The 15,117-nt window shown below is 36.7% G+C and overlaps 1 protein-coding gene across 3 annotated transcripts in view; it reads left to right on the plus strand.

Annotated features, from left to right (window-relative positions):
* Positions 1 to 250: 250 nt before the first annotated feature.
* The window catches only part of Plexa (plexin A), a 275,026-nt gene continuing 260,159 nt past the window's right edge, over positions 251 to 15,117 (plus strand). Inside the window, exons 1-2 of one of the 3 annotated variants that reach the window (XM_083099119.1) lie at positions 251 to 298; positions 2,404 to 3,023. The gene's annotated coding sequence lies outside the window, so the exon portion shown is untranslated. Of the gene's footprint in view, positions 299 to 323; positions 3,024 to 15,117 lie in introns of those variants that run through there. The other 2 variants (XM_083099118.1, XM_083099117.1) reach the window with 2 other exon arrangements.

Below are 15,117 nucleotides of genomic sequence, written 5' to 3' on the forward strand. Positions count from 1 at the left end.
AGCCTTCTAGCCTTTTTACGAGATACATCCCTGTCACCGGCGGATCGCGCGATTGGACGTCCCGCGGGCGTGGGAGCTCCGCGGGGATTCGTGGCACGTCGCACGGTTAGTACAACTGCGCTGGGGGTGGATCGAGGCGCGCGGAACGGCTAGTAGAACCGCCATAGAGCGCGAAGGGGGTAGGTAGAGGCGATAGCCGGTCCGCGCAAGCGCGACGGGGAGCCGGCGGGGGTGAGGGGCGTATCGCGGCCTGGCGAAGCCCAGTCGAGTCCCGTGAGTCCGGGCAGCCACTGCTATCGTAGGTGGCATCGTGGTGGTGGTGGTGGTGGTGGAGGTGGTGGTGTTAGGCGTCGTCCGGGATCGAGGAGAGATAGAAAGAGAGATTCCTTCGAGAGAGAGGGAGAGAGAGAGAGAGAGAGGGCCGCCATCGGGTACCGCCGCCGCCGCTGTCGTCTTCGTCGTCGTGTTTATCGCTACCGTCATCCCGTGGCCGTCAAGGCGGTGTATCGCCGTTCGGTAAAAGCCCAGCCCTGAGGAAAGGAATAAACAGCCTCCCCTCCTCTCTCTCGCGTCGCGTGTCGAGAGAGCGAGAAAAAAACGAGAAATAGAATTAATGCGAGCGAAGAGTGTGTAAATGTGAGACAGAGAGAGAGAGAGAGCGAGTCGAAAGAAAAGAACGGAGCGCGATGCAAGGTTCTAAGAAGCTAAATAAATATCTGCTCCGGTTGTTATCGTAACGAAAAGGGAGAGGACGCGCCTACCGGTCGTACGGCGCGTAAAGTCTCGTCGAGCCGAGCTTCGCCGGTGACGGAGAAGACGGTGGTGGTGAAGGAGGAGGAGGAGGAAGAGGAGAAGGAGGTGGCGTACGAGGGAGAGGCGACGGCGGCGAGAGCTGTCACTTCGATCGCCATTTTAGCGCCGAGGAACGGCCGCGTAGGATACGCACGCCGGGGCCAGTGCGTGCCGCAATGGATGCGCCCCTCGCACATTCCGTGCCGCCCTCGCCCTCGCCGAGCATTCGCGAAGGCTCGCGACTCCTCTCCCTTCTCCTCCCCCCCCCCGGGGAGAGCGCGTGCTAAAGTCCAAGTCCGAGGAAAGCGCGCCGCGCCGCTAGAATATGTCTACCGCGATATTTTTTTTTTTCTCCACCGTTGGCACAATTGGATTTTAATTCGAGAGTCGATCGCTTCGCTCGCTACCTTGAATTTCGCGCGTGTCGAAGGATACGTCGAGAGGAGAGGATTGATTTCCATTTCGCGTCCCGTTTGACGTTTCTTTTGACAGGCGATTTTTTTTGGCGCGATGATCAAAGAGAGGGGCGTATTAGTTTTTAATTTTATCGCGAGTCTTTCTCTCTCTTTCTCTCCTTGTGCGTGAATAGTGCGACAGAGTTGCGATTTTGCATGCTTGAAATGTGAGGTTCCAGATCGCTGCGTATTTGCATGCGATGGTAGTTGACGTATCTCAAAGTGTGTACGCTAGTAATTCGAATAATATCACGGATTGTTGGTTTGATTCGGTTTTCCGGAGTTTCGCCGATAACGAGCGCGAGTTTCAAACGCGGCGAACGATTCGCGCGCTTTTCGCGGCGAACTTCTCTCGCAAGGGACTAGGCAAGCACGCAGTTGGCTAATTGTAAGCGCCAACTTCACTCGTTAGCGATTCGAATCGAACGTTAACGTCGCGTGTCGCGCATGCTGCGACATTCCTCGCGGTCGTTTCACTTCGCTCGTGACGTTGACGGTTAAAAATTTCGTGCGATATCGCGAATAGGTAATTAAGCGGTGATTAGATTTCCAAACCGTCTCGCCGGTTCTACGAAAACACGCGAGTGGCTCTCGTCCGCGGCTGGCTCGGATTCTCAAGCGCGAGCGACGTCGCGTTTGACAGGTACACACATACGCGCGTGGGTGACGTGAAGTCGCGCGAGGAAGGAGCGTCGAATGAAGGAGGTTGCGAGAGACGACGTTGAAGGAACGACACTCATCGTCGGACATGCGAGCATGGCGAGCGAAAAAGGAGGAGAGTCTGGAATGATGGGACGTGTCAGTGAACGAGAGAGAAAGGGAAGAAAGCGAGCGAGGGCGAGTGAAGGAAAGAGAGAGACGGAGCGAATCGACGAGCGAGAAAGGGAGGAATGCATGTGCGAATGTGACGGAGCGAGCGAGTAAGTCGGAACGAAGCGAGAGAGAGAGAGAGTGAGAGTGACTGAGGGGGGGAGGGGAAGAGTGCGAAAGAAGCTCGGCGCCATACTGGCTCCCCGCAGTTCCACGACACGCACGCACGCACGCATGCCGGCCGGCCGGCCGGCTAGTGACGTCGTTCGCGATTCGATCGGCCCGTCGAAAAAAAAAACGACGCCGTTCTCTCCGATCGATCGCGAACGTGCATGCATTTCCTCAGATGTCAAAGCGGCGTCACCTGTCATCGCGCCGGAATATCGTTTCGCGCGTCACCTTCGCCACCCGCCCCTCCCCGTAGCGCACACAAGGGACGAGCGGACCGCGACCGAGGAGAATCGAACAATGATTCTGCACGATTGAAAATTAGCCCGTGGGTGCGAGCGAGATAGACAGCGAGCGAGGACAGGTATATCTACGCGTGTGCGTGGATTGTTTCGGGAGGAAGGAAAAAGCAGCTGTAAGATAAGATTGACGAAGTTGTGATGCCGAGGTCTCCGTAACGTCGTCGGGCTCCTAGTGATCAAGTGCTTCGCTATATTAGTGCGCTATTAGAGAGATCGAGTGCGCCGGGATCGCGAATGTGCGGCGTGATCGGAGAGTCACGAGACGACCCGGAATAACGATATAATAGCGAGCCCGCCGGCTGTATGTGAGTGTGTATTCGTTACTCGGAAACACGAGGAACGTGTCGAGAACGGCGGATCCCGAGTGACGTCGGGGGGGGCGCGTGCAGGACCGACTTTGCCCCCCCACCCGTACCCTTTACGAACGTCGCCCTCGGAGATTCGGCGCGGTGTCGAGAAGAGGATCGCTCGTCGGTTTTGCAACGCTACGGTTTAGGTGAGTTGAATGTATCTTTTTTTCCTTGCCTATCTAAGAAGGTATCAATTTCATCCGCACCTAGTTTAAAGCTGATATAACAACGCACATCGGAGCTCCCTCGCGATCATCATTTATCCTTGTCTATTTTGAGGCATTATATCGATATAATTATAAAGATGATGCGAGAACAAAGTGTGTAATAGTTTTCCAAAGATAAAATTAATAGCCTTTTGTAGTTTATTTGATTAATAATATTAATAATTATTGTTAAACGACACTTTATTATGGTTACTAAATTAACAGTGACTATGTTTTTTTTTATAATAGTATACGCAATAGTAATTTTGTTATCATTAAGATATTGACAGTTATTGCAATATCATGCTTATCTTGTTTTTATACATTTATGGATCTTTATTTAGAAATATGAAAGTTGATTAAATCGCATGATAGATAAACTTCTTATCTTAATTTTTATAATTGTGACATGTCAATCATACAGTTCAAAATTTTGAAATCTTTAATCCTCTTCAAAAGCTTTGAGTATCTTTATCCGAATATAATTTTCTTGAATTTGTATTATAATAGTAATTTATAAAATTTCTAAATTAGTTTAATAATATTTCAATAATAACTTTTATGTACATACTATAATTTATATATGCATACAATTATTTTATATTATTTTATTTAAGAAAAAATATATAAATCGTTAAAAATATAAAACTTTTTTTTCTGTGAGTTGAGTCAATACGTAATAAATCAAAATAAATTTGTAAATTAATATAAATAATTAATATAAAAAATGCTTTTTAATTTATAATGTTTTTATAATTTGATTTGCCTCATTCAAAACAAATTATTAAAATTATTTTTTCTTAAGTTAGGTGAAATCATTATTTATATAATATATAATCTGAGAGATTTATTTATAGAAATTTAAATAAACTTTATTTGTCTTTTTGATTAGGTATAATAAATTGTATAATAAATTAATAATTTTTAGTGTGGATTTTAAATCTGAATAATATAATCTATAATAAAATACTAGTAATTTCAAATACAATGATAAAAGATACAAATCAAAAAATTGATATAGAATAATTTACCTATTTATAAAATTCCATATAAATAGGTATCTGAATTCTTCTAGTTTTTGCTGTCACTCTTCGCTGGCACGGTAAACGCGAATTTATCATTATAATATATGCAAATTGTGTCAGATTCCTTTTCCTGTCTTCACGCAAATGAAGTGTTTTCTAGTCTTCAGAGTTAACCCTTTCGTGCTCATAGAATGAAATATACTCTTCCTACTTATCTTGTCGTAAACCATGTTCAGCGTATGATACTTATCGCAGTGCTCGTTAAGATGTACATAATTTTACAAATTTATTTCAGTTATAGCTTTTAACGTATAAGCACAGTTTTCAAAAATATTTAATATTGTTAAACTTCGAGGAGAGCATCATTAATACCAAAAATCGTTTTACGTCATATTTATTTCATTAAATAATAATTCTCAAATAATAATAATAGTAATCATATAGTAAATTTTTATAGTCACATAATGATAATAATGATAATATTATTAAATTATTAATAATTTTCGCGTAATAATTTTAATAATACATTTATTTTCATGTGTAATTGTTATAAATTTCAATAATACATTGATTTCCATGCATAAATTGCTATAAATTTCCCCTACAATTCGTACATTTAAAATAATTAAAAATAACAAGTAAGAGATTAGTATTAGATTTTAAAAAATTAATCAATAATTTACTTAATTTTTATTAGTATCTTAATTTTGCGCGCTAAAATTTCTATTTAACACTATCTTTTGAATTATCCATAATGATATTTATGCTCTCCTATTTTTAAATTATAGAGAAATATATATTTCTTAAGAATAAATGTTTCTTTATATTTTAAGAGAGATAGTTGATATTTAGTCACTTTTCCCTCCAATTTATTGAAATTATATATTTTGCGATAAGGAATAGCGGAGCATATTGTCATAAAAGAAATGTTATTTGGCATATTCTGGCATATCATTTTACTGTGCGATTTTATTAAAATTTAGATGCGTATTGCGTGTCATTCAGGGTCAAATATCCGGACACATAATCCGCCATGCGATTGTATATGCGATTTAACGTCATCAACCGTGCGTTTGTTGTTTGTCGATGATACCATGATGTTCTTCACTAAGGTAGACCGCATAAGTATATGATTTACGAAAAGTATAACGTTACGCGGTATACAACATCACTTTCGCGCACCATTTTCCCGCACAGTTCAGTGCCTCGATAATGATATTACGCTTAATGAAGTACCTTGGCTAGTAATTTACTGTAATTCACTTGTATTCAATTGGTTATATATAGTCGTACTACGCGGATTTATATCGTGTAACAGCAGTAATCGTTCACGTAATCATTCTTATACCTTATTCAAGAAGTACAATACGCATTTCGCTTTTTGTTATTTCGCGTGCAATCGATACATCAAAAATTAGTGAATTTAGTGCATATATTTTATATTAATAATAAAAGATAATATTTAATGGAAAATAAAATATATACATATTAGCAATATCATTAAAATTTTAATATTATAATAATAGTGATTAAAAATTAATAATAATAAATAATATGGTAAAAATATTAATAATAATAATCACTATTGAATGCGATCGAGAGAATAAATTATAAACACATTAAAATGACATGATATAAAAATATATTTTAATTTGTAATTAATTTTCTTTTTTTTTTTCTTGTTATTATTTCAATCCATAAAGATACGTATAATAAATATTTTTGTATCAAAGCACTCTCTCTTTCCCTTTAATAGTATTCTACATATTTTACATATTTTATTATTAAATATCAATGTTAGTCTAACTAAAGTCTATATAAAATATAAAATAACACTAGAAATAACAATTATTTGTGCTAAACGATCTCGGCATCGATGATAATTAGTCCACTTCTTCCGAAAGTGGAACAGAATTTTCTCCAGGCTGTGTTTATGCTCGGACAGACAGATGATGTCCATAACATAAACGACGTGTTCGACTTCGTTCTAATGAACTTCATCTAGATAGCGCGATCGCGAGCGCTCGATTCTTTTCCGCCTCGTCACGCGATCGATCGTTCGTTCCTTCGCGTTCGACATTTAATAATCGGGAGCCGCACTAGGAAATCATTCGATACTTTCGACGCGGGAGGTCGGTGACTCCATTTGACTCGTCCACATTCGCGATGATGAAATATCGCATTATCATCGCACTTCCATCATCGCGCCCTTCAATGAACTTCCTCTCGCACCGCAAGAATCTGCGAGATGAGAGCCAATCGAAAAAGAATCGATATTTTCGAAAAATCATCCGAATATCGATCGTCTTTTAAATATATAAATTTATTTATTAAATGCTGATTATTTTTATCACATATTGAACTTAGGACTATTTGATTATTTTTATCACATATTATGATTATTTTTATCACATATTGAACTTAGGACTATTTGGCTAATTTAATAATTCATAAATTAAACTTGAAAAAAGGTCGACTCCAAAGTAGTCAAGGAAATCTAAGATAATAAAAGAATAGTTCAGTAGAGATATAACTTCCTGCTGTGCATAAATTCTTATTTTCCCTGTATGTACCGGTATTATTTCACATACAAACCTATAACACCTTTACAAACTCTCTCCTATATTTTTGTCTTACGTAACTTTACAACAGCGATATAAATTTGCGTGAATATAGAGATCCTTGAATTATCCAGCCTGTTGGTCCTCTCGAGGAATGAATAAAACAGAGCCTCCTTTTTTTCTCGTGTTTCCGCGTCTTCGTTTCGGCACTCTGGTTGAAGTTAATCGACGCCGCAAAAAGAGTCCGCTGCCGACTTTAAAATACGGCCGGCTTTCGTGGCTCTGACCATTAACAGGCGGCGCGGTTAACCTCAAAAAGTCTACGGGTCGGCCTTCCGCGGGCAATTTCACCGGTATATGATGGGGGTGGTGAGGAACGAGGAACGAGGTCGGTCGTTCCTTCTTTTTCTCCGTGCCTTTTCCGGTCCCCGATTCGAAAAAGAGCGATTTCGCAGCGTTATCGGAGGATAACGACTCTGCGATCGTCTTTCTGTCACTTATGGAGATTATTTTAGAATTATAAAATTTTTTTAAATTCAAAAAAAAAATTTTTTATTATATTATTTTATAGTGCGAAAAATTTGCAAACGAAACCGACATCTTGATATTAATAGTAATTGTGTTATATATTATTCTCTTAACCTGTATTATTTTTTTCTATTTCCATCGAGATACGTAGAAGAGCTTTGCAATTTATTCGTATAACACACACATCTATCTTGCATTCGCATTTTGAGAAAATTAAAATGTGAAATATATTAAATGACAATTAACTATTGTTGCTTTATTATAATTTCCTCGACATTATAAATCTGACAAATATGCTTATTTCAACACCAAACACTAAGCGAATCCCTTTTGAAATACGACCTACTATAATCCGATCGCGCGAGAAAAAAATGTGGCCAAGATTATTCAGACCTGGGAAAAGAGATATCTGAAATAACAGGCGCGGAAGGGTTGCCGGATTACATCGTGTATTTGTTTGGAGGGGTGGATTGTTTCTGGAACGCGTTGGCACTCGAGTTTGTTTAATCCCTTCATCGGTAAAGACGCGTTATATGTTTAATTAGGATCAAAGGCTAGCACACCGTGGCAACGAATGAAATGTTTATAATACTTTAACACGAGGGAAATTCATATACATATAATAATTTCCATATATAATAATACATATATAATAATTTTTTTTTAAATCCATATATAATAATTTCAATAGATTATATTATTTATTATATTTATTATTTATTTATTTTTATTTACTATTTCCGTTGTGTTTTTTATTTCTATAAATAACTATAAAAATTATTTTCTGGTATATGACTTGTTTGCAATCTTACTAGCACATTTCCAACAATTATAATTTAAAGATGCTATTTTTCAAAATTTAAAAATTTAAAAGAGAGAAAAAAATAGAAAGATTTAAAAAAACAATGTTAGATATTTAGCTATTTTTCAAAATTTAAAAATTTAAAAGAGAAAGAAAAAAAATAAAAAGATTTAAAAAAACAATGTTAGATATAATGATAATAATACAATAGTGTTCACTTCAAGAGATTAGATATAAAATATAAAATGATACCTTAATGTCTCAATGTCATTTAAATTTTATTAAATATTAATAATATTTAATATTCAATAATATTTAAATGACATTAAGATTGTAAACATTTTTATTTATTGAAGAGAAGATCGTATTTTTTTCTCAAATTTAATTGATATCGGGGAAGGACTCTCCGAAATTTCTTTCGTGTTTTTACATCATTGTAGCGTTTGCTAATGCGATTTGCACTTGGAACTTTACATCGTGTACGCCACGCTTATTAATCGACACGATACCAACGTAAATCATCGACAAACGTAAATCAAGGGGGGGCGAGAGCAACGAGGAAATCACTCGGTTCCGGAGAAGAAGTCGCGAGATCCGAGTCGAGAGCTCAACCTGCTCGCTCGCGAGTTCTCCTCTCATTATCAGCGAGACGCGGATACATATTTTACGAAAGTCCAGAGGTGAGCTCTCGCGGTCGTGACGAAGAGGTAGAGATCACCAGCAGATGAGGCGGAATTAAATGTAAGAAACAGGAAGAAAGAGAGAAAAAGAGAAGGGCAGAAAGAAAGAGAGAGAGGGAACGATCACGTTGGCGGCGTTGGCGTTCCGTGGAAAAGGACAGAGACGAGGCAGACAGGCGGATGGATTCGAAAGGACTGGCCGCGAGAGAGAAAGGGGACCGAGAAGAGGATCGCGCACGGAGGTAAGGCCCCGCGTCTTTGCCTCCCCCTTCTACCCATCACGCCGCCCGGCCGAGATAACTGAGGACACCGAGGCCCCGTGGGACTGGCGAGCCTCGGGTTTGCTCCTTCTCTCCTCTCTCACGGATACGAAAGCAAGAATCTAGGACTCGACGTGTATACACGTCTACATGTATATACACGGTGTCCCTTGGGTTTCCTCGTCGCCTTTCCCCTTTAACACTGCAAGCATAGTGAACTTAAAACTTATGGACAAGGACACAGAATTTTTTCAATGCACATTTCTTGAAACTTTAAAGTGTAATCGCGTACCAAAACAATAGACGATAGGTGAAAGATTTGTGTAAATCTAAATGTGCATATAACAAATGATGTAACAATATATAACTGTTATATAACTACTATATAATTATATATAACTATTATATAACTATTATATAACAAATGATTTATTAGAAATTAATAAAGGGCGATTATAAAAATAATTATTAAATAATCTTGTTTAACATTTAAGGTATCAAAATAATTTTTTAATTAGAAACAATTATAAAATGAAGTTTGAAAATTCTTATTATAGAGCATTAAATAATAATTTTCAGTAGTAATACAAAATAATTTACATATTAATTTAATTACACACATATGTCGTTAAGATATTAATATTTTCGAAATGTTGTTTAATTGATTTTTGCGATATTGGTAAATAGATTTTCCGAGCAACTTTTTTCGAAAATTCGACGGTAAACTACGGGATGGCAGGAATTAATTTTGATTACTTTTACAATTTTTAGAATTTTTTATTTTTTTTTTATTTTTAAAGTTGCAAGATAACATGCTTGTAGATAGATAGATTTATTTATTTCTTACTTTTCGGCATTGAAAGGAGTTTTACATAAAATATACGTTGCAAACTTTATAATAATATTTTATATAAAAATATGCTGAACTTATACAATATTATTTCTTATCCTAAATAATTTCAATTACTTCTAGATTGTCTTTGATAATTTCTTTGGTTTTATTCTCTTTTTTTAACCTTAGAATTTTCTCCATCCAACTGATTTCCTCTTCCTGTCTCCTAAACATTGATTCATTCTTTTATTATTCCTCTGTATTCCCGATTTGTTGCAAAATGCTCTAAAATAACATGCTTTTGTATTATCTACAAAATGTGTAATGGTTGCAGTCAAAAATCATGACGCGCGAGAAGTAGAATCGCCGAGAGAAATCGATTTGTCGAAGAACGCGGAACCGAGGGCAAAAACACCCAGAACACCCTGTAGACTCGGGCCGTATTCGAGGAGAGGCTCCTCGTGCACGAGGCCATGCCTCGTTCGTTTCTTCTCGTGCGCCACGTTTGCCATAAGGGCGCCATGCCCGGTTGCATCATTACCGTGCGCGCGCTCGTCATACAGCTCGTTTCATCCGCGAGCAGCGGAAAGATACATTTAGATTGTGCTATAAGAGAGAACTCTGCGAATATTTCTCTCCTTAATTCGATTGAATCGTTCATTTCAAAAGGGATGTGATTCCACGAATGTCGAAAATGAACTTTTCTTAGACATACATGGGGTATTTCTATTTAAATATACACATTGAAAAGATTATTTTCAGTATCTTCCGCTATATCTTTTACTGGAATAGCCAATATTTTACTAAAATGGAATAACTTTATTAATATTGTCAGATGTTTTCTGAATAAAAAATCTAAAATTTCTAAAAATGATTTCAATTTAATATTTTTACACGTAATTTGATGTAATGTAACTATTTTTTATCATATAATAGAAACGTGAAAGAGGATTTTTAACGGTTATATAAAAAGATGATGAGAGAATTGTCAGTTTCATGATTATCGGTTATCGATGCTCAATGTATAAACAGAAAACTGGACTAAAGAAAACTAATGCATTTAATATATCGATCATCGTTGAATTTAATGAGACTTACAATACGCGCTACGTAGCTACTGAATTCTAATAAAAATTGCTGGAAAAATCCAAATATCACAATCTTATTTTATTTTTGCTTCTTTTATCCATTTTTTCTGTCTCTCTTTTTCAAGTTTAATTCATATTGTTACTCATATTATTACTTTCATCCGGTCTTTTGTTTATTTTTCTGTTGCCAATAATCATTTCCGAAGCATATCCTGTCTGTAAATTGTCGAAATTTATCATACATTTAAATTACTTATCGCGAAACAAAGCTCAATATCTTCTTAGATTACAAAAATATATTTTTAGCGACCAAAACTTCTCATACGGTTAGAATTCTAGCGATCCTTATTGTCTCTTTTGCATAAGCGAAATTCTCATGCTCGAGTCGCTCTCCAAGTCTTCAAGTATGAATTCTCGATTTGCCAATAGTAGATAGAAAAATCGCCAGTCCAGCGGACTTTACTCTCGGCCCGGAAACGTTTCGAATCGTTCTCCAATATATGACCCGTGCGTGTTTGGAATAAATCCCGATATGAAATGCGAAGGACGCTATGCGCCAGGATTCAGAATTTTCCTTAGGTCGGCGCGTAATGATCAAACGATGTATGCCATCTTAATCGCGGATTGCGTTCACGTAGCCGCTTGTTCCTATGCAGCTTGCTGATGCGCACGCGTTATCATCAGCCGCGGAAGTTATCTCGTGTCAAACGAGTGGGTCACGTATCCGATAAGACGGCGACGTACTCAGAAGCAGCTTCGAGGAACTCGAGTTGACGCGAGTTGAAACATTTGCCGCGGATCACGCGAGATTTGTCGCCTCTATCTGAATTTGTTCTTCATCTAATTCGGAAAAATTTCCAAATAGATATGTCGGCATTTCTTAAAATTGCCGAAAATAAGGAAAACACATCAAACAAATTATAATTGTAATAGTTATATAATTGTTATATAATTATTATATAAATTATATAATAGTTATATTATATAGTTATATTATATAATATTATATAATAGTTATATTATATAATAGTTTATAAAGTTATATTATATAATAGTTATATTATATAGTTATATTATATAATAGTTATATTATTATATAATAGTTATATAATTATTATATAATAGTTATATTATTGTATAATAGGTATATAATTATTATATAATAGTTATATTATTGTATAATAGTTATATAATAATTATATAATTATTATACAATAGTCATATTATTGTATAATAGTTATACAATAATTATATAATTATTATACAATAGTTATATTATTGTATAATAGTTATATAATAATTATATAATTGTTATATAATTATTATATAACAATTATATAATTATTATATCACATGATACATAAGCAATAGAGAGGACTTGGCACTCGATATATTATCTCTGCGGAAATATATTGGACATGTAACATTTAAAATTTAAGAAAAGCGGTCGTTGATCTTCGGCATAGATATTTCTGAAGAATCAATTGCGAGAGTCGCTCAGATAGTTTGCGACGAATGAAAAATAAAAGCGGGGGAATATTAGATACAAGTGCCGTCTATATACACTGACAAATAATATATGCTACATTCGCGACAAATATAAATTTTATTCACCAGACTGTGCGCGCGACACGACGAAATTCAATGACACGAAATTCCAGGCGCTCCCGGTGCCGTCGGAAAATGTACGTCACATTCGAATTCCGATTACCCCGGCGTAATACAGCGGAAGTCAATATTGGCGTGCTCCGAAGGAGTTACCGCGACGGCGGAGTTTAAAGGACGTCGCTCGGCTCGCTTTCTCGGGGAGGCCGGCGGCCGCCAACGGGTTCCTCGCGTACAGCAGGACGAGAGGCTTTCATTGTGATTTCGCGAGCGAATTCGTCGAATATCTCGGAATTCGGCCCCGAACGGCATGTCCTTATATCCTCTCTCGGATGGCTGTCGGTATTTCTATACGAACGCTTGCTATACCTCTTCCCCCTCCCCTCCCCCCTCCCCTCCCCTCCCCTCCCTCCCTTCCTTCTCTCTCCCTCTTTCTCTCGCTTTACCTCCGAGTCTCTATCCCCTTTTTCACCGTACTCGTTTTCTCATTGTCAGTGTCCGTCTCTTTGTCTCTTATCTCTCTTCTGTTCTTTCTCCTGAGGCCCCTGCTCGCCCGTAGCTCTCTCGTGGAACTTCTCTCGCGTTGTCTCTTCTTTTCCTCCTCTCGTACTCCTTCGTACTCTCTTCCACAGAAATTCTCTTCTTCTCCTGTCTTTCTAGTCGCCTCGAGCTTTCCAAACTTTATTATCTTCTCGTGTTTGAAAGACGAGAGAAGAGAGCTAGTATATCCCTCTTTCTCTCTCTCTCATCATTCTTCTTGCAATCTTTCCTCGTCTTGTTAGATCTCTTAGTATTCCTTTATTCAGTTTCTTATATTGTACGACGTGTGTATGTGTTTCTTCGATTGATAAGCCAAATGACTTGTTTTATTACTTTAATCTTAAGTTTATATTTGTTCAGTCATTTTGTTTTTTATTGCTTTGTAAAGCTTTTTAAAAATCGATTATTTCGAGCTGTGTCTTATAATTGGATATTTATTTTGTAAAATATTTATTATATTTATGCGTACATGTCTTGAGATATATAGTAAAAGCTATATATCTCTTTGCCCCCGTTTTATTTTTCGTATATTCGCCGCCTGTGACCTACACTTTATATACATTATTATTCAATGCACATCTGGCTCTGACACATTTAATCAATAATGCATTATAGTTTTAAAATATTCATATTTATTTGTCAGTATATATTCCACATTCGTTTATCACATAGTATTTTTTCTTCGAGGAATTTTTCCTAAAACATTGTATATTTTCCTCTAAGTTTTCATATTTTTTCTGCTTAATTTTGCTGATTTCTTTTTATGAACCTTATACAATTTATATATTATACTAACACGCACACATATATATAATTTTTTTAAAAGATTATAAAAATGTTGAAGTATTAACAATCATTTTTATCTATCTGTGTACCTCTTTTTTTCTTTTCTTTATTCTTCTCTTATTTTTCTTCGCTTTTTATTTTTTCGACTTCTTGATTCGTCCCTTAGACTGCCTCATCCCTCTGTGCTAGAAATCTTTGTCTCTTTACTCTCCTCACTTTCTCGCTTTGTTCATTATCCCTGGGGTCAGGGCGTTCCTCCGGTTCTTTCTTCCTCTAACTCGTGTCTTCGCTTCTTATCCGACACTGTTGGCATCATCGTCGTTCGTCGTCGTCGTCGTCGTCGTCGTCGGTGGCGGCGTCGACGTAGGACGAACTCCTTTCCTTAATTTTCTGTGAAGAACGCGCCTCCGCGATTAAGACAAAGTACATACAACGGATCTATCGAGCCATGCAGAACGTGCGCCGCTGACTTCTTTGTCGTATTCGCGACGGAAAGTGCCTTTGAGATCCTTAACGACGAAACTTTGGATAATTGGATGTAATGCTTACTTTTTATGAGGGAATTTCTATGCCGAAACTACGCCGGTAATATCGCCCGACCAAACTCAAGCCGAATCTTTTCGAATTAATATTGCAAGGAAAAGAAATTTGTATTTTGCGTTTATTGTACCCACAGGACGAAATAAGCTACAGTCTTATATAGTCGGTCAAGTATAATAAATATATAAAGACAAATATACAATGCATAACATTTTTACTTTGATATTAGATCACATGATGAAATATAAAAAATTAATTACTGAGAAATTTTGTATTCAAAGTATTAGTAAAAATTAAAAGATATTTGGATAAAAATGAGGTATTATTTAATATCAATTTTTTGTTTATGTAATACATGATAGTTATTAATATATTATTTTTGAATTTTGATTTTAAAAAATCAATTGGACAATTTAAATTTGTTTGCACTAAATATAACGAAATTTATTTGACGCATTATTACAAAGATATCCAATGTTAAAGATTAAAATAAACAATAATCATTTTTTCATAAATTTCCATAAATTATTCCACTAATTATCTAGCACGATAATATGTACAAACAAATATATATCGCGATATCGCGATTTTAAAAGCAAATCTTTTGTTTTTTATTATTTTGTAAATTTTTCATTTTGTAAATTATTTTGTGTCGTGTGTTTTATAATTGGATATAAACACGGACCACCTTTAATATTTATACAGAATCAATGGCACATGTAAAAAAAAACAAATTGAGCAAACGATGTTTTCATAAAATAATCACTTGAATCGAAGGAAGTTGAGC

This window comes from Camponotus vicinus, unplaced genomic scaffold (assembly GCF_025532165.1).
Source record: "Camponotus vicinus isolate PSW18456_S1 unplaced genomic scaffold, iyCamVici1.0 SCAF_5, whole genome shotgun sequence".
NCBI classification, from domain to species: Eukaryota; Metazoa; Arthropoda; class Insecta; order Hymenoptera; family Formicidae; genus Camponotus; species Camponotus vicinus.